At 44.0% G+C, this 25692-nt stretch overlaps 1 protein-coding gene across 2 annotated transcripts in view; it reads left to right on the top strand.

The window, feature by feature from the left end:
• The first annotated feature begins 261 nt into the window (after positions 1 to 261).
• SEC22C (SEC22 homolog C, vesicle trafficking protein) overlaps positions 262 to 25692 on the top strand; it is a 67187-nt gene continuing 41756 nt past the window's right edge. Inside the window, exons 1-2 of one of the 2 annotated variants that reach the window (XM_077490659.1) lie at positions 262 to 425; positions 16871 to 16994. The gene's annotated coding sequence lies outside the window, so the exon portion shown is untranslated. Of the gene's footprint in view, positions 426 to 7014; positions 7191 to 16870; positions 16995 to 25692 lie in introns of those variants that run through there. The other variant, XM_077490658.1, reaches the window with a different exon arrangement.

The following is a 25692-nucleotide window of genomic DNA, read 5'->3' on the forward strand; positions in this document are numbered from 1 at the left end:
GCAGCTAATCTATGGGGTCACTGTGATGGGGAAACAAATCTATGGGGTCACTGTGATGGGCGCACAAGCATTTTTTGTGCATTTATGAGGCCTTAACATTCATTTCTTGGGGTTAGGTAATTTGTGGCAGTATCAGGGAACAGCGGGGTGAGTATAAAAAAAAGAACAACCTTTGTGCGTTTTCTATGTGACATCGCATAACAAAGTCCGGCTCATGTCATAGTATGGAGTGTGTTGTCACCAGCGTTGTGCTGAGTTAGATGTGGACTCTAAACTCCATTCCTTTCAGATAAGGCTGCAGGTTCGTTCATCCTCAGAGTACAATCCCTGCATGGCGGCGGCCTGTCCGCCTTCTGTGTTTGGTGTCACCGGAGTCTGCAGACTGGATGGTTCTGCGGTGCAGAAAGTCGCCTGCGTCTGTACAAGTAAGTCACCCGGCCGGTGGGAAGGCGCTGAGGGGGCCATTAACCTTGATGTCTGTTCTTCACCATCTCCTGTGTCGTCTGCTGGATGTTATTTGATGTTCTGAGGACTCGTAGACAACCGCAGCGAGATCGTCTGTGCCACCAAATTCTACACGTGCCAGGGACTATAAAAACTGAACTCCAGACAGAGAGAAAAGACACGACTCTGAATTCATTAATACTTCATTAAGACTAGGTTCACATCTAAGAAGGTTGCAGTCGATGCGTTTTGCCGGTGCATTGTGTGTTTTTGATGCGTTTTGCGGTTTTTTAACAAAAGGAAAGTATGACTGTTCTGTTCATGTAGTGCGACTCTGATGTGACTTTAATGCGACTTTACACTCTCTGGCACTCAAGTAGCATCAGGGACCTTTATGTGTCCTAAGTGCAAGTCCATGTTAGGAGTTAAGAGCTAGGGTTAGAGTTAGGATTAGGGTTAGCGGTAATCATTCACACTAGATGTGGTGCAAATTCACAGCAAATTCACTGCGGATTCCACACTGTATCAAAATTGCAATCTCTTCACTGCAAACTGAATGAGTAGTGTATGTTAAGTTAACAAACCCCAAAATCGGTATGCAAAACACAGTGCAATTCGCAAGAATCGGATCGCATGAGTGTTCATACCCTATCCTTAACCCTAACCCTGACCCTATCCCTAACCCTTAACCCCAACCTTAAATCTTTTCCTAACTCTATCCCAAACCATTAACTCTAACCTTAAATCTATCCCTAACTCTATCTTTAACCCTTAAACCTAACCCTATCCCTAACCCTTAAACCTAACTCTATCCCTTAACCCCAACCTTAAATCTATCCCTAACCCTAAATATATTTCTAACTTGATCCCTAACCCTTAACCCTATCCTTAACCCTAACCCTGAATCTATCCCTAACCCTTAAACCTAACCCTATCTCTAACCCTAACCCTAACCCTTAGCCCCAACCTTAAATCTATTCCTAACGCTATCCCTATCCTTGACCCTAACCTTAACTCTATCCCTAACTCTATCCCTAACCCTTAGCCCTAACCCTATCCCTAACCTTTAACTCTAACTTTAAATCTATCCCTAACTCTATCCCTAACCCTTAAACCTAACGCTATCCGTAATGCAACCCCTTAACCCCAAGCCTAACATGCGACTTTGGACACATTAAGGTTCCTGCACTACTTTAATGCAACTTTGATGCAACTTGAGTGCCAGAGAGTGTAAAGTCGAACTGTCATACTTTCCTATTAGCCAAAATTGAAAGTAAAAGAAAAATGCATCAAAAAAAGCAACACTCACGTTTTTCGATGCGGGTCCATCGAAGTCTATTACACTCAAAACGCAATCTTTGGTATGGGTCCATTGAAGTCTATTACATGCAAAGCCGTTCCTTGACTCTTTCCAAAAAAAAAAAAAAACGACCAGCGCACGCCTATATACGTCCTAACTTTGAGGACGGATATCTTTATGGCAGCAGCTAGCTGCCATAAGCCCGGTATCCCCATATTCGGTGGGCGGTCGGCTACAGGATAAAGTGGTCTCTGCGACAAGATCACTTTTTTATCGGTGGCGGGAGAGGGCCCCCCCTCCCGCCGAGATCCAGTGCCCTCCGCCGCTTACCGGAGCCATCAGCAGCATGGAGACGAGTGAGGAGTAGATGCCCCCACCCATCTCCATCACATTGCAGGGCTGAAACAACGTCAAAACGTCACTTAGCTCTTAAAGGGCAATTTTTTTTAAATATTTTTTTTTAAATGACAATTTTTTTTATTTTATTGCATTTTTGTGTAAATATGAGATCTGAGGCCCCCCCTCCCCCCGCAGACCCCAACAATCAATGGCCAGGGTTGCCAGGAAAAGGCTCTTGTCCCCATCAACATGGGGTCAAGGTGCTTTGGGGGGACCCCAAAGCACCCTCCCCACGTTGAGGGCATGTGGCCTGGTATGGTTCAGAAAATGGGGGGGCACTCGCTTGTCCCTCCCCCCCATCCTGACCTCCAGGCTGCATGCACAGAAGAGGGTCTGGTATGGATTTTTTTTGGGGGGGGGAGGGGGCGACCCATGGCAATTTTTTTTTTTTTACTTTGGCATTTTTTCCATAGATTTTTATTGATATTGCCAGGAGCCGGCAATGCATTACAGCCACGAGCAATTTTAAATTACATTTTTTCCTTTAGAAATGTCATTATTGCTGCGACACTGTTCTAAACATCAGACAGATGCGCCACTTTACAGGCAGACTAAGGGGACCCCCGCAGGCACAATATTTAAAAGGAATATTTCATTTTATTGTTTCACTTTAAGCATTATTAAAATCACTGCTCTCGAAAAAAAAACGATTGTTTTAAAAACTTGGTCATGTTTGTGTCCCATGGGTTCGCATTAACTTTTTGCCTGTTCGCGATGTTCTGGTGCGTACCAAACCTGGGACCTGGGGGGGTATTTGGCCCATCACTAATTATATGGTTTTGGTAAATCCAAAGGAAATTTTTTTTTAAAGAAAATTGTATAGTGTAAATCAAGCTTTCACGCTATACAAAAATGACAACTGCTCCGATGTAAGGTGCACATGGAAGGGAATTGCAGAGCACAAACAAACAACGGAAAATTGAATTCAAATACTTACCTTAATTTTCCTTTCCTGATGAGCTTCATGGCAGCACAGCTAGGTATAAGCTCCGCCTAGACCATGCCTCCAGGACTTAACTCATAAATTGGAGCCCACCTACAGCCTTGGCATTCTGTAACTAGTCCTACCAAGCTGGGTGGGATCTATGCTGCCAAGGAGCTCGTAAGGAAAGGAAAATTACGGTAAGTATTTGAATTCAATTTTCCGTTTTCCTGACGGCTCAATGTCAGCACAGCTGGGAACTAACTAGCCAAAACAGGGGAGGGGTAATGCTACACACGCCTCAATTCTGACTAAAAATTCAAAAGCCAGGATGCCTCTGCCAAACTCAACTATCATTAAGCCCTGGATATGAATATTTTGGAGCCCACCTAGCTGCCCTGCAGATAGTTTCAGACACTCGGCTTGGCGCCACTCTCAAGGTCGAGACCCTTTTAGTGAAGGGTGTTGTGATTCTCCTGGCACAGCCAACCCTTTCAACTTGTAGGCCAAGGAGATGAGCTTTACCAACCAAGAGGCAGCCGTAAAATCATTATGTGTTCCAACCTGGAATGACAAATAGACGTGCTCCGACTTCCTGATGGCAGAAGTCTCCTTGATTAAACATATTAAAGCGGAGGTTCACACAAAAATGGAACCTCCGCTTTTCGGGAACCCTCCCCCCCTCCGTGTCATATTTGGTACCTTTCAGGGGGGAGGGGGGTGCAGATACCTGTATTATACTGGGCATAGACTCCCGGGGAGTCACGCCCTCTCACACCCCCCCGCTGTGTTCTGGGAAACACACAGGTCCCAGAACACAGTGAGGACCAGTTAGGACGCTCGCCGTGACTTGCACATGCTCAGTAGGGAACCGAGAAGTGAAGCCGCAATGCTTCCTCGGTGAGGGAATCTATTCCTAACGCTATCCCTACCCTTAACCCTAACCTTAATTCTATCCCTAACTCTATCCCTAACCCTATCCCTAACCTTTAACTCTAACTTTAAATCTATCCCTAACTCTGTCCCTAACCCTTAAACCTAACTCTATCCTTAACGCTATCCGTAATGCAACCCCTTAACCCCAAGCCTAACATGCGACTTTGGACACATTAAGGTTCCTGCACTACTTTAATGCGACTTTGATGCAACTTGAGTGCCAGGGAGTGTAAAGTCGCACCCCATGAGCAGAACTGTCATACTTTCCTATTAGCCAAAATTAAAAATAAAAGAAAAACGCATCAAAAAAAGCAACACTCACGTTTTTCGGTGCGGGTCCATCGAAGTCTATTACACTCAAAACACAATCTTTGGTATGGGTCCATTTAAATCTATTACATGCAAAGCAGTCCCTGACTCTTTCCAAAAAAAAACGACCAGCGCACGCTGATATACGATATACGCCCTAACCCTATCCCTAACCTTTAACTCTAACTTTAAATCTATCACCGAGGATGGTGGCGGCAGCTGCCGAGAGCCGGGCGATTGATCGGCTTTGGCTGCCGACATCGCGGGCACCCTGGACAGGTAAGTGTCCATTTATTAAAAGTCAGCAGCTGGCCGTATTTGTAGCTGCTGCCTTTTAATATATATTTTTTTTGAGTGGACCCCCCACTTTAAAGCTTGGCCCACATCCAATGGGCTGATTTCTTCAGTATTCCCCAAAAGGAACGTAGGAGGAGGATCTCTTGTGTGATATGGACTCTAAGGGTCAGTTCAGGCACAAAATTTGAGCATTGGCAGGAGCATAGGCGTACGCACAGGGTGTGGCAGGTGTGCCTGGGCACAACCTAATCGCCTTGTGTGGTGCATATTCCCCCCTGTTTAGACCACTGATATTTCACCAATTAAAAAAAAAGTTAAATATAACATCTTACAAATAATAATAATAAAAATACTGACACTGTCCACTGCCCTACTCACACCAATCCAGGCATGTACTGGCCATCGGGACTACCGTGAGTTTCCCGGTGGGCCGATGGCTCAGTGGGCCACTCTGATGTAAGGGGGCTGGTGATGGGACACTCTGATGTAATGGGGCTGCTGATGGGACACTGATTTAAGGAGGTACTGATGGGACACTCTGATGTTAGGGGGTGCTGATGGGACACTCTGATGTAAGGGGGCTGGTGATGGGACACTCTGATGTAAGGGGGCTGCTGATGGGACACTCTGATGTAAGGGGGCTGCTGATGGGACACTCTGATGTAAGGGGGCTGCTGATGGGACACTCTGATGTAAGGGGGCTGCTGATGGGACACTCTGATGTAAGGGGGCTGCTGATGGGACACTCTGATGTAAGGGGGCTGCTGATGGGACACTCTGATGTAAGGGGGCTGGTGATGGGACACTCTGATGTAAAGGGGCTGGTGATGGGACACTCTGATGTAAAGGGGCTGGTGATGGGACACTCTGATGTAAGGGGGCTGATGGGACACTCTGATGGGGGCTGGTAATGGGACACTCTGATTTAAGGGGTGCTGATGGGACACTCTGATGTAAGGGGGCTGGTGATGGGACATTCTGATGTAAGGGGGCTGGTGATGGGACACTCTGATGTAAGGGGGCTGCTCATGGGACACTCTGATGTAAGGGGGCTGCTCATGGGACACTCTGATGTAAGGGGGCTGCTCATGGGACACTCTGATGTAAGGGGGCTGGTGATGGGACACTCTGATGTAAAGGGGCTGGTGATGGGACACTCTGATGTAAAGGGGCTGGTGATGGGACACTCTGATGTAAGGGGGCTGGTGATGGGACACTCTGATGTAAGGGGGTGCTGATGGGACACTCTGATGGGGGCTGGTAATGGGACACTCTGATGGGGGCTGGTAATGGGACACTCTGATTTAAGGGGTGCTGATGGGACACTCTGATGTAAGGGGGCTGGTGATGGGACACTCTGATGTAAGGGGGCTGCTCATGGGACACTCTGATGTAAGGGGGCTGCTCATGGGACACTCTGATGTAAGGGGGCTGGTGATGGGACACTCTGATGTAAGGGGGCTGGTGATGAGACACTCTGATGTAAGGGGGTGCTGATGGGACACTCTGATGTAAGGGGGTGCTGATGGGACACTCTGTTGTAAGGGGGCTGGTGATGAGACACTCTGATGTAAGGGGGCTGGTGATGGGACACTCTGATGTAAGGGGGCTGGTGATGGGACACTCTGATGTAAGGGGGCTGGTGATGAGACACTCTGATGTAAGGGGGTGCTGATGGGACACTCTGTTGTAAGGGGGCTGGTGATGAGACACTCTGATGTAAGGGGGCTGGTGATGGGACACTCTGATGTAAGGGAGTGCTGATGGGACACTCAAAATGTAAGTGGGCCGGTCTGGATGAAGTCCAGGGCCAAATTTCTGTCCCAGTCCAGCCCTGCACCAATCTCTGTCCTTATGACACTGTCCACTGCTCTACTGACACCATCAATACATATACACATGCACACACAGGCATATGTGTTTGAGCTTTGGGGTGCACACCCTAATGCAATAAGCTACGCACACCTATGGGCAGGAGTACCAGCCTGTCTGGGAAGTATGCGAGTATGGGTTCTGTAAACCCTGAGGCCACCAATGCCGACTCTTCTGGCTGATGTTATTGCCACCAGTAAAGCAGTTTTCAGTGAGAGGTACCACAGGGGGATTGAAGGCATCTGATGCAATAATGTCTAACAGCAATCCATTTAACAAACCAGCCCATAAAAATAATTAAATGCAGTAAAATAATTTGCTTAGTAAGAAAAAAAAAAAAAAAACTAGTTACAGAACGCCGAGGCTGTAGGTGGGCTCAAATTTATATGAGTTAAGTCCTGGAGGCATGGGGGGGGGGGGGGGGGGGGGGGGGGTGGCAGAGTCTGTCTATACCCAGCTGTGCTGACATGGAGCCGTCAGAAAAAAAGGATTCCCGGCAAGCCTGCCAATAAAACAAAATGATCCCGTCTAACCATTTGCATTTAAAAAAACTGTATGAGAACACAGCAGTTTATCGCCCCTTTAAGATCTGGAGACGCAGCATTGCCACTTTAAGAGCGGCGATGGATGTACGCAGGCTCAGTGAGTGGCAGTGGCCTGGCCTGCAAATGTGTGCAAAGCTGTTGCGTCCTGTGTGTGCTGCACTGACAGGTAGGGGGGGGGGGGGAGTGGAGGAGGGGGCACCATGACGTCGCACACCGATACAATGTATCTAATGCTCATCAATGAATGTTTCTGTGTGTTAGTACACATTGCATGGAACTCTACCCCTTCCATACACTGCAACAATGTAGCAGATCTGATCAGAGAATGCAATGAATCCTTATGTGTCAGTATATACTGCCTATAACTCCCACACAATGCAACAATGTACCATATGCTGATCAGAGAATACAATGGATCTTCGTGTATCACTATATACTGCCTATACCTCCACACCTTCACTGCAACAATGTAGCAGATCTGATCAGAGAATGCAATGTATCTTTATGGATCAGTATATACTGCCTATAACTCCCACACACTGCAACAATGTACCATATGCTGATCAGAGAATACTATGGATCTTTGTGTATCAGTATATACTGCCTATAACTCCACACCTTCCATACACTGCGACAATGTACCAGATCTGATCAAAGCATGCAATGGATGTTCTTGTATCAATATATACTGTCCATAACTCTGCACCTTCCACACACTGCAATGATGTACCATATGCTGCTGCTCAGAGAATACAATGGATCTTTATGTATCAGTATATACTGCCTATAACATTACACCTTCCATGCACTGCAACAATGTACTGGGTCTGATCAGAGAATGCAATGTATCTTTATGTATCAGTGCCTATAACTATACACCTTCCATACACTGCAACAATGTACCATATTCTGATCAGAGAATACAATGGATCTTTATGTATTAGTGCCTATAACTCTATATCTTTCATACACTGCAACAATGTACCGTATGCTGATCGCAGAATACTGTGGATCTTTGTGTATCAGTATATACTGCCTATAACGTCACACCTGCCACACACTGCAGCGATGTACAAGATGCTGCTGATCGGAGAATGCAATGGATCTTTATAGCATATACTGTCTATACATTGCACCTTCCACACACTGCAACAATGTACCAGATCTGATCAGAGCATGCAATGTATCTTTATATATCAGTGCCTATAACTATACAGCTTCCATACACTGCAACAATGTACCATATGCTGCTGATCAGAGAATGCAATGGATCTTTATGTATCAGTATATATTGCCTATAACTATACACCTTCCTTACACTGCAACAATGTACCAGATACTGATCTAAGAATGCAATGTATCTTTATGTATCGGTGCCTATAACTCTATATCTTTCATACAGTGCAACAATGTACCATATGCTAATCAGAAAATACAATGGATCTTTACTGTATGTATCAGTGCCCATAACTCTACACCTTCCACACACTGAATATATCATATGCTGATCAGAAAATGCAATGTATCTTTATATATCAGTATACACTACCTATGACTCTACACCTTCCATACACTGCAACAATGTACCAGATATTGATCAGAGAACAAATGTATTTTTAGGTATCAGTATATACTGCCTATAACTCTACACCTTCCATACACTGCAACAATGTACCAGGTCCAGATGCTGCTGATTAGAAAATGCAATGGACTTTTATGTATCAAAATATACTTCCTATGGGCCGGGTCACACCAGAGCACGGTTTCCTGCACTGCGCTCAAAATGCACTGCCTATGTGATCTGCAGCGGGTGTCAATATATTCCTAAGAACACTCCGAATGCAGATTACAAATGCAGTGCCTTTGTCTGCACCAGATGGCATGATATCGCAGTGCCGTGCGATTTGTTGCGGTGTGTTTTTGAAAAGCAATGCTTGCGCTGCTTTTGGTGCGTGCTGAAAATTGCACTGCACAGAAATGCATACTGTGTTCCTGTGCAATTTAGGTGTCAACCCATAAATTATATGATCTAAACTTAGTGAATACAATGTATCTAAACCCAATCAGTGAATACAATGTATCTAAACCCAGTCAGTGAATACAATGTATCTAAATCCAGGATGGCTTAACTCCAATGTAAAAATGCATATAAAAGCAAAGAAGAAGGCCTTCAAAAAATACAAGGCTGAGGAATCATCATCAGCATTCAGACTTTACAAAGAAAGCAACAAGACATGTAAGGGTGCAATTAGGGCAGCTAAGATAGAACACGAAAGACACACATCGAAGGAGAGCAAAAAAAGAAATTCTTTAAGTATATAAACAGTAAAAAAGGGAGGATAGATCATATTGGCCCCATAAAGAATGAGGAAGGGAATCTAGTTACAAAGGATGGGGAGATGGTGAAGGCATCGAATTTATTCTTCTCCTCACACTTCACGAGGGTATCGGGGGGGGGGGGGGGGGCTTCAGTAACCAAAACTGCAGTGTTTATCCCCATGACTCATCATAGGAAGCACCTCCATGGCTAACAGAGGATAGAACTAGGATTAGGAATAGACTTGGAAATCTGGGACCAGATGGCTTGCACCCGAGGGTCCTTAGGGAACTCAGTCAAGTAATTGCCAGACCATTGTTCCTGATTTTTGCTAAAGTCTACTGACTGGAATGGTACCCGCTGATTGGAGAAAAGCTAATGTAGCACGAATATTTAAAAAGGGCCCAAAATACATCCCTGTGAATTACAGACCAGTTAGCCTAACATCAATAGTATGCAAGCTCTTGGAGGGGATGATAAGGGACTATATACAAGACTTTAGTAATGAGAACGGTATAATTAGCAGTAATCAGTATCGATTCATGAAGAATCGTTCTTGCCAAAGCAATCTATTAACCTTCTATGGGTAGCTGAGTTGCCATCTAGATAAAGGAAGGCCCGTAGATGTGGTGTATCTGTATTTTGAAAAAGCATTTGATACAGTTCCCCATAAACCTTTACTGTACAAAATAAGGTCCGTTGGTATGGACCATAGGGTGAGTACATGGATTGAAAACCAGCCACAAGGGCGAGTTCAGAGGGTGGTGATAAATGGGGAGTACTCGGAATGGTCAGGGGTGGGTAGTGGGGTTCCCCAGGGTTCTGTGCTGGGACTAATCCTATTTAATTTGTTCATAAACGACCTGGAGGATGGGGTAAACAGTTCAATCTCTGTATTTGCGGACGATACTAAGCTAAGCAGGGCAATAACTTCTCTGCAGGATGTGGAAACCTTGCAAAAAGATCTGAACAAATTAATAGGGTGGGCAACTACATGGCAAATGAGGTTTAATGTGGAAAAATTTAAAATAATGCATTTGGGTGGCAAAAATATGAATGCAGACTATACACTGGGGGGAGAACCTCTGGGGGAATCTAGGATGGAAAAGGACCTGGGGGTCCTAGTAGATGATAGGCTCAGCAATGGCATGCAATGCCAAGCTGCTGCTAACAAAGAAAACAGAATATTGGCATTAAAAAGGATCAACTCCAGAGATAAAACAATAATTCTCCCGCTCTACAAGACTCTGGTCCGGCCACAGCTGGAGTATACTGTCCAGTTCTGGGCACCAGTCCTCAGTCAGGAAGGATGTACTGGAAATGGAGCGAGTACAAAGAAGGGCAACAAAGCTAATAAAGGGTCTGGAGGATATTAGTTATGAGGAAAGGTTGTGAGCACTGAACTTATTCTCTCTGGAGAAGAGACGCTTGAGAGGGGATATGATTTCAATTTATAAATACCGTATTGGTGACCCCACAATAGGGAGAAAACTTTTTAGCAGAAGGGAGTTTAACAAGACTCGTGGCCACTCATTAAAATTAGATTTAACTTTAAACTACGTAGAGGGTTCTTTACTGTAAGAGTGGCAAGGATGTGGAATTCCCTTCCACAGTCGGTGGTCTCAGCGAGGGGCATTGATAGTTTCAAGAAACTATTAGATAAGCACCTGAACGACCACAATATACAGGGATATACAATGTAATACTGACATATACAGTGCCTTGCGAAAGTATTCGGCCCCCTTGAACTTTTCAACCTTTTGCCACATTTCAGGCTTCAAACATGAAGATATAAAATTTTTATTTTTTGTGAAGAATCACCAACAAGTGGGACACAATTGTGAAGTGGAACGAAATCTATTGGATTTTTGAAACTTTTTTAACTAATAAAAAAATGAAAAGTGGGGCGTGCAAAATTATTCGGCCCCTTTGCGTTAATACTTTGTAGAGCCACCTTTTGCTGCGATTACAGCTGCAAGTCGCTTGGGGTATGTCTCTATCAGTTTTGCACATCGAGAGACTGAAATTCTTGCCCATTCTTTCTTGCAAAACAGCTCGAGCTCAGTGAGGTTGGATGGAGAGCGTTTGTGAACAGCAGTTTTCAGCTCTTTCCACAGATTCTCGATTGGATTCAGGTCTGGACTTTGACTTGGCCATTCTAGCACCTGGATACGTTTATTTGTGAACCATTCCTTTGTAGATTTTGCTGTATGTTTGGGATCATTGTCTTGTTGGAAGATAAATCTCCGTCCCAGTTTCAGGTCTTTTGCAGACTCCAACAGGTTTTCATCCAGAATGGTCCTGTATTTGGCTGCATCCATCTTCCCCTCAATTTTAACCATCTTCCCTGTCCCTGCTGAAGAAAAGCAGGCCCAAACCATGATGCTGCCACCACTATGTTTGACAGTGGGGATGGTGTGTTGAGGGTGATGAGCTGTGTTGCTTTTACGCCAAACATATCGTTTTGCATTGTGGGCAAAAAGTTTGATTTTGGTTTTGAAATGGATAATTTGATGATAGGCAACTCCTATCCTCATATTGATTAGTGGTTCCAAATTAATAACTACTGCAGTAGGGAACAGACACAAAAGATACGCTCAGCATCTTTCCAAATAACCGTTCTCCTTTATTATGACGCATTTGAAGGCTTTTATACACATGATTACGTAGGTATCACAATAATATTACAATTGTACGTTTATGGTAACAAGGGGCGTTACATAGGCAGGCTAATTCTAATCAGGACTTGAAATCTGACCAGAGCACCTTCTTCCACATGTTTGGTGTGTCTCCCAGGTGGCTTGTGGCAAACTTTAGACGAGACTTTTTATGGATATCTTTGAGAAATGGCTTTCTTCTTGCCACTCTTCCATAAAGGCCAGATTTGTGCAGTGTACGACTGATTGTTGTCCTATGGAGAGACTCTCCCACCTCAGCTATAGTTCTCTGCAGTTCATCCAGAGTGATCATGGGCCTCTTGGCTGCATCTCTGATCAGTCTTCTCCTTGTCTGAGCTGAAAGTTTAGAGGGACGGCCAGGTCTTGGTAGATTTGCAGTGGTCTGATACTCCTTCCATTTCAAAATGATCGCTTGCACAGTGCTCCTTGGGATGTTTAAAGCTTGGGAAATCTTTTTGTATCCAAATCCGGCTTTAAACTTCTCCACAACAGTATTACGGACCTGCCTGGTGTGTTCCTTGGTCTTCATGATGCTCTCTGCGCTTTCAATAGAACCCTGAGACTATCACAGAGCAGGTGCATTTATACAGAGACTTGATTACACACAGGTGGATTCTATTTATCACCATCAGTCATTTAGGACAACATTGGATCATTCAGAGATCCTCGCTGAACTTCTGGAGTGAGTTTGCTGCACTGAAAGTAAAGGGGCCCAATAATTTTGCACGCACCACTTTTCAGTTTTTTATTTGCTAAAAAAGTTTAAAATATCCAATAGATTTCGTTCCACTTCACAATTGTGTCCCACTTGTTGGTGATTCTTCACAAAAAATTAAAATGTTATATCTTTATGTTTGAAGCCGGAAATGTGGCAAAAGGTTGAAAAGTTCAAGGGGGCCGAATACTTTCGCAAGGCACTGTAATCACACACATGGGTTGGACTTGATGGACTTGTGTCTTTTTTCAACCTCACCTACTATGTAACTGTGTAACTCCAATCAGTGAATACAATGTATGTGCATTTATCAATATTTGATTTTGTTGTTTTTTTTTTTTTTATACAATATATGTAAGCTTTGTTATAATTTCCTTTCTTGAGAAAAAAAAAAAGAATAAAAATATTTATGAAAAAATAAATAAATGTTGAAACGTGAAGGACAAACAAAAAAAATAAAAAATTCTTCCTTCTACTAAAAATAGACGGTGTTATCCGCAAATATTATGGGTGGAAGTCTTTGTAAAGTGGGTGAAGTCCTTTTACAACTGATTCTAGTGAGATTGTTTCCACCATACCATAGAGATATGGTAAATATGGGTGGAGTATTTGTCCATGGCAATTTTATAAAAAGCTATTTTTATTATATTTTTATTATGGTGATATTATTATTATTATTATAATTAATATTTGTTAGTTGAGAGTTATGGAACACACATGAGATATGAATTTAGACAATATTTACTTATCCCGCAGTTCAGCTTTAAAGAGGAAGTAAACCCTGATGCATAGCTCTCAACTGTCCCTGATTTCGAGGGACTGTCCCTGATTTGGAGCAATGTCCCTCCGTCCCTCATTCCTCCTCATTTGTGCCTCATTTTGGTCTGATTTATATAGCTGTATATAAAAATGCACTTTCTATCTATCACAAAAGTGTTTTCTAGCGCTAAACCTTTCATCTGATTTCTAAATTGCTGCATTTGTAAATTCCAAAACAATATAAAGGAATAGTAGTGGTAAAAAAAAAAAGCACTTGTGGGTTTAACCAATCTTGTTTTGTTTTTTTGTACAATTCTCCTTTAAGGGGGCGTGGCAAGGGGTGTGTCCTACGCCTGCATACTTTTGCTGATAGGTGTCCCTCATTCCCATCTAAAAAAAATTGGGAGGTATGCTGATGGTTTTTACTTTCTCTTTTTTCCCCCCTGTAAAGTAAAAGCATAATGGGCTAGTATGCATTGCGTACTAGCCCATTATGTTGCACTTACCTGCAAACGAAGCCCCGCGGGTGGCCACATCCATCTTCACCCCTCTACCTTCCGGGGGGCCCGTGGACTCCGGCTCTGTGACTGGCCGGAGTCACGCGACGTCACTCCCGCGCATGCACGCGGGGGCCGCCGGTCACGACGCAGGCTCTTTAGAAACGGCGCGGTCGTGACCCTTTCTTCAGTGCAGGTTTATGAGATATTTCCAAGCTTTATTATAGGCTTACCTGTAGGTAAAAGTGGTGTTACAGGGTTTACAACCACTTTAATATTTCCATTTGGACACTTATACATGTGTGTGTTCAGATGAAAGAGTGGTGTAAACTTAAACAAAACAAAAAAACAAAAATAAATAAAAAAAAGCAAAAAAACAAAAACAAAAATCCTATAAAAATCTATAGCGGGACATTTGTATACGAATATCAAAGCTGTGAATGTGTTTGTGGGGTGAATTGGAGTTGCAGAGGTTCTCTGCTTTGCACTGATCATTCCGGGTTTTCTCATAGGCAGACCACATTATATAGAAGAAGAAGACACGTCTGCAGTGTTTGTATGACTCATAGATGGGGAAAGGCCCGTCTGTCTGTCTGGGAATATAGAACTTGGTATGGGTTGTGCCAGTCTGGCACTCGGCTGTCTGGAGTGCAGGAAAACAGCGAGCCAAACCCGACATTCCGGAAGAAGAAGAATGCAGCTTTCTAATTACCTGTTGCAGGATTTTGGGGGAAAGTTTCCTGGGGTTGATTTACTAAAACTGGACAGTGCAAAATCTGGTGCAGCTCTGCATGGAAACCAATCAGCTTCCAGTTTTTTTTTTAAGGCTGGGTTCACACGGTTTCAAAAACCCGCATTCAATTCGCAATAGCAGGAGATTGTGGCTGGCTGTCTATGGAGCCGGTTCACATATCTCCACTGTGGCTCCGGTGCTAATTTGCACAAGGGTCCTGTGCGTCTTTTGGTATGTTTCAGGTCCGAATTCAGCCAAAAATCCGGACCCCTGCTGTGAGCCGCATGCGGAGGTAGTGTGAACCCAGACTTTAACTGAAGTTGGAAGCTGATTGGCTACAATGCGGAGCTGCACCAGGTTTTGTACTCTCCAGTTTTAGTAAATCAATCTCAGTGTCTCATAAGTGTTGGGGACTAGTGAAAAGTGCCTGCAACATCCCTTTGCTTCTGTGGGTCCATGGGGCCAGATACTAGCCTTTACACACAATGCTGCTCTATCTAAAAGTGAGTCCTGCCTGTCCTATTAAATATCAGGGACTGACTCTAAGTACAGGGAACAGATTTGTAAACTACATCTCTCAGCAGAAGGTGCTGCTGCAGCTCACAGTCATAAATGCACTCCAAGATCACATTACCTGAATACATTGATTTGTGATCGTGAGCGGAGCCATTGATCTTCGATCCCGAGTGTGATTGTTCCGCAGCCCCTTAGTTCTGTGAGTCAGTGTTCTGGGGCCCCCCCCCAAGTGTCAGTGTGTCATTTTTCTAGACCCCCAAATGTCAGTGTGTCATTGTTATGGGGCCCCCAAATGTCAGTGTGTCATTGTTCTGGACCCCAAGTGTCAGTGTGTCATTGTTCTGGGCAGTGGCGGTGCTACCACTAGACAAACTAGGCAGCCGCCTAGGGTGCCCAGCCACTGGTGTTCCTACTCTCTTCTCTCTGCAGCAAGCAACTTAGTCTCAACATCAGCAGGCTGCTGCCGCTCCGTTAGCACATAGTGTCAGAGGTGCAGTGGCGGAGGACTGTGTCTGTGTCCCAACTCCCAAATGAATGGAAGCAAGCAAACATTCATTGATGGGCACTGGTAGCCTGCATTGATGGGTGCTGGTGAGGCTGAATTGTTGGGCACTGGTAGGCTGGATTGATGGGTGTGGCTGCATTTGATGGGCGCTGGTGAGGCTGCATTTGATGGGCACTTCATTAAAAAGGTTTCATCTAGGGTGTCAAAAATCCTTGCACCAGCCCTGGTTCTGGGACCCCCAAGTGTCAGTGTGTCATTGTTCTGGGACCCCCAAGTGTCAGTGTGTCATTGTTCTGGGACCCCCAAGTGTCAGTGTATCATTGTTCTGGGACCCCCAAGTGTCAGTGTGTCATTGTTCTGGGACCCCCAAGTGTCAGTGTGTCATTGTTCTGGGACCCCCAAGTGTCAGTGTGTCATTGTTCTGGGACCCCCAAGTGTCAGTGTATCATTGTTCTGGGACCCCCAAGTGTCAGTGTATCATTGTTCTGGGACCCCCAAGTGTCAGTGTATCATTGTTCTGGGACCCCCAAGTGTCAGTATGTCATTGTTCTGGGACCCCCAAGTGTCAGTGTGTCATTGTTCTGGGACCCCCAAGTGTCAGTGTGTCATTGTTCTGGGACCCCCAAGTGTCAGTGTATCATTGTTCTGGGACCCCCAAGTGTCAGTGTGTCATTGTTCTGGGACCCCCAAGTGTCAGTGTGTCATTGTTCTGGGACCCCCAAGTGTCAGTGTGTCATTGTTCTGGGACCCCCAAGTGTCAGTGTATCATTGTTCTGGGACCCCCAAGTGTCAGTGTATCATTGTTCTGGGACCCCCAAGTGTCAGTATGTCATTGTTCTGGGACCCCCAAGTGTCAGTGTGTCATTGTTCTGGGACCCCCAAGTGTCAGTGTGTCATTGTTCTGGGACCCCCAAGTGTCACTGAGATGGGTATACAGATCGGTATGCTCCTGTGAATGGAGCTTTACTGCAAACTCTGCTGGATGTTGCAATAAACTCCGCCATAAAGTATCAATGTGTGCCAATAAATCTGTCCCTTCCTCTGCTTTTGATACAATGATGCTGACAGTCGATGAGTGAACAATGATGTTCTATCTAATCTAATGTGAAATCCTCTGTGTCTGCAGGAGATTGTGTGACGGAGGAAAAGAGGATTATGGATCGGGATTGAGATCATTCCATGGAAAGCGCACCAGGCTGAATCCAACCACCTGCCAGAGTCTGTGGATAACGTGGGGTCCAAGCCCCCCGGTGAGTAATGGATTACTGTGACCTCATAGGGGAGCAGATGGTATGGCGGTGGATATACACAATGCTGGATAAAATATTGGTGCCATGCTCTGTGTGCTCTATCGGTATATCCATTTTAGTGCTTAGTTCCCAACTGTCCCGTAGAGGAACCCAATCCCTCTGTCCTTTGTTTTATATATGGACAATGCGAACTTAGACTTACCTGGAATTCAGCTTTGACAGTCAAACATTACAAGGTCTAGTGGAAATTTTGCTTCAAGTAGAACCAAAGCTGGTTATATGTTAGCTTATGGTGCTGAATCTAGACAGCATTCTGCTTGTCAGACTCGGTACGGTATCTCCTCAAACATTTTCTCCCCAATTGTACAGCCCTGTTCTTTGGTACGCCATGCATGCACTCCTTTAAGGATTTCAGACCAGGCAGTTAAACTGGACAAGAGAGTTTACTAAAGTAGTTGAAGGTAAAACAGCATAGTTCTCCAAGATATCTTCATACATTTCTGTACACAGCTCTCTAAGTGCCCCTTGAGTACCCCTACCTGAAGGTGGCAGCAAGGTCCATAAAAAGAATCCATAGCAAAGCAAGAGTCCACGCAGAAGTAAGTCCATAAGACAATAGTGTCACATACCTGACCGTGGAGCCCGAGATGACGAGGGTGGCGTCTTGCGCAATTCCCGTCCAAGCACCCTTGGTAGTGGAGACAGAGACTGCTAGGGCAGTGGAAGGGTGCAAGTGCCAGGGAGCTGTAGTAATGAGCTATAGCTTGGAGACACAGGAGTCCTTCCAGTGGTGGTTTGGAGTCTGGTCACAAGCTTTGTTCAGCGGCAACCAGGCAGACAGGTGCATTGTAAGCATCAGATTCAGTCAGAAACAGGCAGTAAGTGGTAATGTGCTGGCGGTGGGGCACCAAAGTGTCAGGAAGTGGAGACGTAGTCAGAAATCCAAGCCAAGGTCAGGTAACATAAGAAGGCAGCAGACATAACACGCAGGGCGGATCCAAGAGAGGTGTCAGACGTATATGGGTCAGGAACAGGATGAGCAGACTTTCCAGAGCCAGGTACACAGGAACCAGATCTGAAGATAATCCAGCACTGAGGCCAGGCAGACTCTCAGTTTAAATAGGCTGCAGGGCACCAGAATCTGTGCATGCCTACATGAACGTGCACGTGCCCGCATGCATGCACCAATGCGCATTTTAGTCCTTGCTCGTCCTAGGTTTCTATGCTCGGGAATCTGCACAATGAGCATGAGAGCCCTGACAAAAAGAGTCCAGCATAAGTTCATGTAGGTCTATTCCCCGACTGGGTTCCCACAAGGTGGGCAAACCGGCAGAATAACAGCTACATCTTGACAGTATATCCAGGACCTCTCTCTGGGCATCAATTAGCGCCTATGTATATGGTGTGCCCTGCAGGGTGCTGTGACCCTCTAAACAAGAGCAGGAAAACCTGAACAGCCAAGTTAACCCTTTCTTCTCAGATCCACCAACCCAGCGTCAACCTAAGACAACAGTTGCAACAAGATACATTGTAACATTTCGTAGCACACAGAAACACGGATTGGCCTGAAGCACCTTAGAGCACGACACTTACAAAGTGGCGCTGACCCAAAAACTATGCAACCACCATGCACCATGCAGGTCAATCAGCCCCAGCTCAACCCGAGGTAACCTCTGAAGGAAACCAAGGGTTCCATGGAACTCTGGTTGAGAAATTCTGCCCTAAGGTGTAACTGTGTAACTGTAATGTACCTGGTGATGGAGCCCGAAGTGTAGAGGAAGGCTTCCCTTACAGCTGTTGTTTAGGAGCTCTGGTACAGTAAACCAGTGCACAGGGGCGGACTGACAACTCATGGGGCCCCCAGGCAATAGGAGATTATGGGGCCCCTGGGCAATCAGAGATTATGGGGCCACACAGTATACACACACAGTATACAATCACACAGTATACACATACATGTACACACAGTATACACAGACATGTTTCTATTGGCTGAGAAGGTACTGGAGAGGTGGGGCAGCTATAATCTCAGGATTTTTAGACCAAAAGGATGTCGGTAAGGAACATTTCAGAGACAGATGTAAAAAAAAAAAAAAAAAAAAACAAACACAGATTTTTACATACTGTCCCTGGTTTTACTGAGGCTGGCAACCCTGATGGGACCCCCTAGTGGCCCGGGGCCCTCGGGCAGAGCCTGAGTGGCCAAATGGTCAGTCCGCCCCTGCCAGTGTGGTTTCTTGGTGCGCTCTGTGGGACGCACGCTGTCCAGACCCTGAGACTGTCTTGTTTAGTGTTATCTTTTTTATGGCACTGGAGCAATTAGAGGTCCCCATTTTTAACTAGGATTTATTGCATATATTTCATAATAAAATACTTATAGCTTTTACAGTGATACGCTATGAGGGTCCATTCTTTTTACTAAAATTCATGTGGATACCCAAATGCTCCAAGTACGCAGTGTAGGGAGGAGGACATCACCAGTGGAATACTAGGAGCCTGTTTACACCCACACAGTATACGCTACTTACCCCAGGAGGGACCAAGCTCCCAGGTGGATATTCAACCGTCCATACCAGGCAGTGGAGGAGGAAATATCCCTGCTAGTGGGCCACTAGGAATAGGAGTATACTACAGTACACGCCTTTCACCCCTGCAGGGATAAGGTGCTCTGGTGAGTGCAAATACGAGAGCGGAGCTTGGAAAAGTCACTTATATACCTCTGGCACTGGAATTCATTTTTGATATATGGACGTTAACTATTTTCTTTTTATTGTATTACCTTTGTACTTTTTCACTCATCAATTTTTTATGCACTTATATATATATATATATAATTTTTTTTATACTGTTTTTTTCATGATACGTTATAGCATATGTTTATATAAGTTATCATTTGGTACTTATCATACAGTGGACACAGCCTTACACCTGTGCTTGGGAATTTGTTCCCCTGTGCTGCTTGGAAAACTTTCCATCACCCCCATTTTACATTTTATGATAGTTTTGGTTTTGTAGAACATCACCACTTTTCCCTTTTTTTTTTTTTTTTTTTGTATACATTGGATGGGAGGGGGGGGGGGGGGGGTGGTGTTAAGAGATTTATTGGTCAGGCAAAAAATGGTATAAGGTGCCATGGACTATGGACCATATACTACTTTCGTTTGAGGTATATTGTACCACTGCGTTCTTTTCCAATGAAACATTTTTAAATAGAGAAGACAGTTATAAAGAAAATAGAATTTTTAAAACAAAGGTGCTGGGAGAACCTGTAAACTTTGTGAAAAGTACCTGAGAGCTCCACCTGCTGGCTAAAAAAAATAAAGAAATTTACCACGCAATATTTAAAATTTACCTGACTTAAAGATTATAATATATATATATATATCTCTATCTATCTATCTATCTATATATCTATATATATTATATATATATATATATATATAAATAATTTTTTTTTTTTTTTTTTTTTTTTTTGTTCTGACCTGAATAATAAAAAATAGTATACAAAAACCTGCTATATATTGTCTTTAATATTTATCAACAACATAATGTCTGGCTGTCATAATGTCCCTTATGCATCCAGTATATGTCATGCCCTCCCTCTAGACATAGTCGGTGTACGGTGCTGTGAATGGGTCAGGACTCTCTCCTGCAAATTTCTGCCTGGTCAGATGAATACAAACAGAAGAGGTTTGTTGTTGGGGTTGAACTCCAAATTGAGACACAAGATCAAAGTTCTCCTTTATGCAAACACCTGTTAAAAAAATATATATATATATATATTTCTCATTGTGGCTATTAGTGATGAGCAGAGTCATTTAGGTAAAATTGATATTGCCGTATTTGAAACTCTCAATTTTGCTCATAGAGATGCTTAGGAAAAATTCTAGAAAGAAAGACTCTCGCAGAACTCTTGAGAAAGAAAAACTCAAGAACTTTTGCAGGAAAATAAAAAAAGATTTAATACCCTGGGAGGGTTGGGAGGGCAAATGCCCCAGGTATTAAGCCATCTGTGATGAAACGCGTAGGGAGGACGAATGTGCTGATGTCACCGCTTTTGCGCCAGTCCCGGATTACGGGCTGCATTGTGCGCCGGCCGGCTTATTGAATTTATGCCACTTTAATCGTCTTTGATGTAAGTGCAATACATTTTCTATTAAATAATACCCCTAAACTTTATTTATTTTATGGAACCCTACCGTGATTGATTTCCATTGGGCGGTGGCAGCATGTCAGCGCGATCCCCTTGGAGGATCAAAGGCTCTGGCTGGGTTTAGAGCCACACGTGTTTGAGACCTCCCGCAATAGGAGGTCTCAGGAGCTGGTAAGGTTGAAGTGTTCTCTTTTCTATAGGCACTATTCTTTTGGTGAAGTTTCCAATACCAAGGGATCCCGTGGATATCACATCACTATATGGACATGTTTTATACATTTACATATGGACTTTTTTCACACTCTTGGCCCCGTTGTGTTCAGAGGCCCCATTGTTGTCTCAGTGCATCTCTTTATGCTGGCTGTAGCTCCATCCCATTCTGAAGCCCAAATTGTGGGTGTTCCTGTAAGGGGGGGGGGGTACAGCCAGCACAGAGCCCCCACCCTGCTCACTAAATGGGGTGATCTTTCACTGTTTTTAATCAACAATTAGCACTGATTGTTGAACATAATAGCAAAAGATCCCTCAGTCCCTGTTCAGACCTCGCATAGCGGTAAAATGCATTCCTGCTCACAATTTTTAAAAGCGCAATTTACACGTGTCGCGCGTAGCGCAGCCCATTCACTTGAATGGGTTTCCCTATGCACGTTTGGTCACCAAAAGAAACTTCTGGCTCCATTATAGAACTTGGTGCGATTTTTAACTGCGCGTTTTGCAGCGATTTCTGCGCAGTTCTGTCACACCACAGTAGCAGCAAAATCGCATTGCATCAAAAGTGGTAGCAATGTCTGTATTAAAACTTGTAACTACAGGCAGGGCTGCTGATAGAAATCATGGGGCCCCGTATAGGCTACCTGACCCCCCTCCTCCGAAAATATCGAAAGATATTTTTGTTAAAATGCAATGCCTGCGATGCTATGCTTTGCAGAGCCATGGCAGAACTTATACCCTGTCACACAAGGCCCATTCAAGTGAATGGTTGCACAGAGGCAATATCTGCACCTCCACAGTGAGTGATTGGCCCTAATCACTCACTGTGTTCATTCAGTGTGGGGTGTTTATTCAGTATAGTGAACATATTTAATAGCCCCTTTCCTCTCCTTCCTTAACACCGCTTCAGCCCCGGAAGGATTTACCCCCTTCCTGACCAGACCACTTTTTGCGATTTGGCACTGTGTCACTTTAACTGACAATTGCGCGGTCGTGCGACGTGGCTCCCAAAGAAAATTTACGTCTTTTTTTCCCCACAAATAGAGATTTATTTTGGTGGTATGTGATCACCTCTGCGGTTTTAATTTTTTGCGTTATAAACATAAAAAGAGACAAATTTGAAAAAAGCAACAAAACATATTTTTTACTTTTTGCTATAATAAATATCCCCCAAAAAATTTAAAATAAACAAATTTCTCCCTCAGTTTAGGCCAATATGTATTCTACATATTTTTGGTTAAAAAAAACCCCCAAAAAATAAAAAATGGCAATAAGCGTATATTGATTGGTTTGCTCAAAAGTTATAGCGTCTACAAAATTGGGGATATATTTGTGCCATTTTTATTATTATTTTTTTACTATATTTTTTGCGGGACTGCGACATTGCAGTGAACAAATCAGACACTTTTGACACTTTTTGGGACCAATGACATTTACACAGCGAGCTAAACATACGAGCAAAAATACAGAACTAAAAATAGTCACTGATTACTGTATAAATGTCACTGGCAGGGAAGGGGTTAACACTAGGGGGCGATCAAGGGTTTAAGTGTTCGATAGGGAGGCGTTTCTAACTTTGGGGGGGGGGGGGAGGCTGACTGGGAGTACAGAGAGATCGCTGTTCATGATTACTAGGAACAGCAGATCTCTCTCTACTTCCCTGTCAGAACGGGGATCTGTCTGTTTACACTGACAGACAGACTCCCCCCGACCCGGGTACTGCCCCAGGGGACATTTATCAATGCAAAAATAGTTTTTAACCACTTCAGCCCCGGAACATTTAGCTGCCCAAAGACCTGAGCACTTTTTGCGATTCGGCGCTGCGTCGCTTTATCTGACAATTGCGCAGTCGTGCGACGTTGTACCCAAACAAAATTGATGTCTTTTTTTCCCCACAAATAGAGATTTATTTTGGTGGTATTTGATCACCTCTGCGTTTTTTTTTTTTTTTGCACTATAAACAAAAAAAGAGCGACAATTTTGAAAAAAAAAAAAAGCAATATCTTACTTTTTGCTATAATAAATATCCCCAAAAATATAAAAAAATATATATATATATTTTCCCTCAATTTAGGCCCATATGTATTCTTCTACATATTTTTGGAAAAAATAAAAAATAAAAAAAATCGCAATAAGTGTATATTGATTGGTTTGCGCAAGAGTTATAGCGTCTACAAAATAGGGGATAGATTTATGGAATTTTTCTTTTTCTTTTTTTTTTTTTACTAGTAATGGCGGCGATCAGCGTTTTTTTTATCATGACTGTAACATTATGGCGGACACATTGGACACTTTTGATGCCATTTTGGGACCATTGTCATTTATATAGCGATCAGTGCTATACATTGCACTGATTACTGTAAAAATTACACTGGCAGTGAAGGGGTTAACCAGTAGGGGGTGCTGAAGGGGTTAAGTGTGTCCTAGGGATGTGTTCTAACTGTGGGGAGATGAGCTGTGTTCAGTGTCAGTGTCATTAGGCAGAATGGGGAAATGCTTGTTTACATCAGCATGTCCCCCCCATTCTTCCTCTCCATGAGACGATTGCGGGACTCTCGGCAGACATTGAGTCCGTGGGACCCGCAGTCACACTCATGGAGCTTGCGGCACATCCACAATGCCTCGTCTTAAAGGTGACGTACCCGTACGTTGATATGCCCAGCCGTGCCATTCTGCCGACGTATATCAGTGTCACGCGGTCCTTAACCACTTTCAGCACCGGAAACATTTTGCTGGCTTAAGACCAGAGCACTTTTTTGCGATTCGGCACTGCGTCGCTTTAACTGACAATTGCGCGGTCGTGCAACGTGGCTCCCAAACAAAATTGACTTCCGTTTTTTCCCACAAATAGAGATTTCTTTTGGTGATATTTGATCACCTCTGCGGTTTTTATTTTTTGCGCTATAAACAAAAAAAAGCGACAATTTTGAAAAAAATAAAAAAAGCAATATCTTACTTTTTGCTATAATAAATATCCCCCAAAAATATAGAAAAAAACCCGCAACCGGACTCTAAGGGATCCCGACCGGTGCGCGCTGCTGGCGGTGCACACGCGATGGCAGGGTGGCAATTACAACTGGATGTACCTGTACGCCAGTTTGCCTGCCCGTGCCATTCTGCCAACGTACATTGTCGTGCACCGGTCGGGAACTGGTTAAGTGTTTAAAACGGATGGGAGCAGTGATTTTAAGAATGCTTAAAGTGAAATAATAAAAATGAAACATTCCTTTAAATATCATGCCTCGCGGCTGTAATGTATTGCTAGATCCCAGCAATATACATAAAAAATCATTGAAAAAAAAAAATGTTTTTATCACTGTCACAAGGAATGTAAACATCCCTTGTGACAGTAATAGGCAGTGACAGGTACTCTTTATGGAGGGATCTGGGGTCTATAGGACCCCAAATCCCTCCTTTGCACTTAAAAGCATTCAAAACGCCAAGTTTGGCTGTTTTGAATACTGATTTTTTTTTTTTTTTTTTTATCTGGTGCCTTTAATGCCCTGTACACACAGTCGGACATTCCGTCCACAAAATCCGTCGTTTTTTTTCAGACGGATTTTGGCCGAAACTTGTCTTGCATACACACGGTCGCACAAAGTTGTCAGAAAATCTGATCGTTCTGAACGAGGTGACGTCAAACACGTACGTCGGGACTATAAACGGGCCAGTAGCCAATAGCTTTTGTCTCTTAGTTTATTCTGAGCATGCGTGGCACTTTGTCCATCGGAATTGTCTACACACGATTGGAATTTATGCAATCGGATTTTGTTGTCGGAAAATTTTAGATCCTGCCCTCAAACTTTGTGCGTCGGAAAATCTGATGGCAAAAAGTCAGATGGAGCCCACACATGATCAGATTTTCCGACAATATGATCCGATCGCACATTTTCCATCAGAAAATCCAACCGTGTGTACAGGGCATTAGGCTCCAGTTAACTGGAAGTGATGTCATGACGTCGCCTCTGGGCTACTAGATTCAAGACCCAATCAAAGCCAATTCCAGCTTTGTTGGGGTCTCCGGCCTGCAAGCGGCTATGCCGGCTAGTCGCTCGGACCACCCATTGGAACAGGAGAGCTAGACCAAGGCTACAGAAGGCGGTGCTTGTTATAATAGCTGAGTGGCTGTTTAGCTGCATCGGATGTTTTTACAAGAAAACCAACCCTCAGCTATAAAAAAACTGTACTGGGGGAAGTCTGCAGCTGCAGGCATTGTCCCGCTGCAACCACTTGAAGCAGAAGAACACATATTTGCAATGCGTCTGCGTCAAAAGGTTGAACTGGCACTGATGTAACAATAAATGGTTTCCATTTTATTTATTTCCATAAATAAAT

Source organism: Lithobates pipiens, unplaced genomic scaffold, assembly GCF_037356315.1.
Source record: "Lithobates pipiens isolate NorthernLeopardFrog02 unplaced genomic scaffold, aLitPip1_a1.2 Scaffold_19, whole genome shotgun sequence".
Lineage (NCBI taxonomy): Eukaryota > Metazoa > Chordata > Amphibia > Anura > Ranidae > Lithobates > Lithobates pipiens.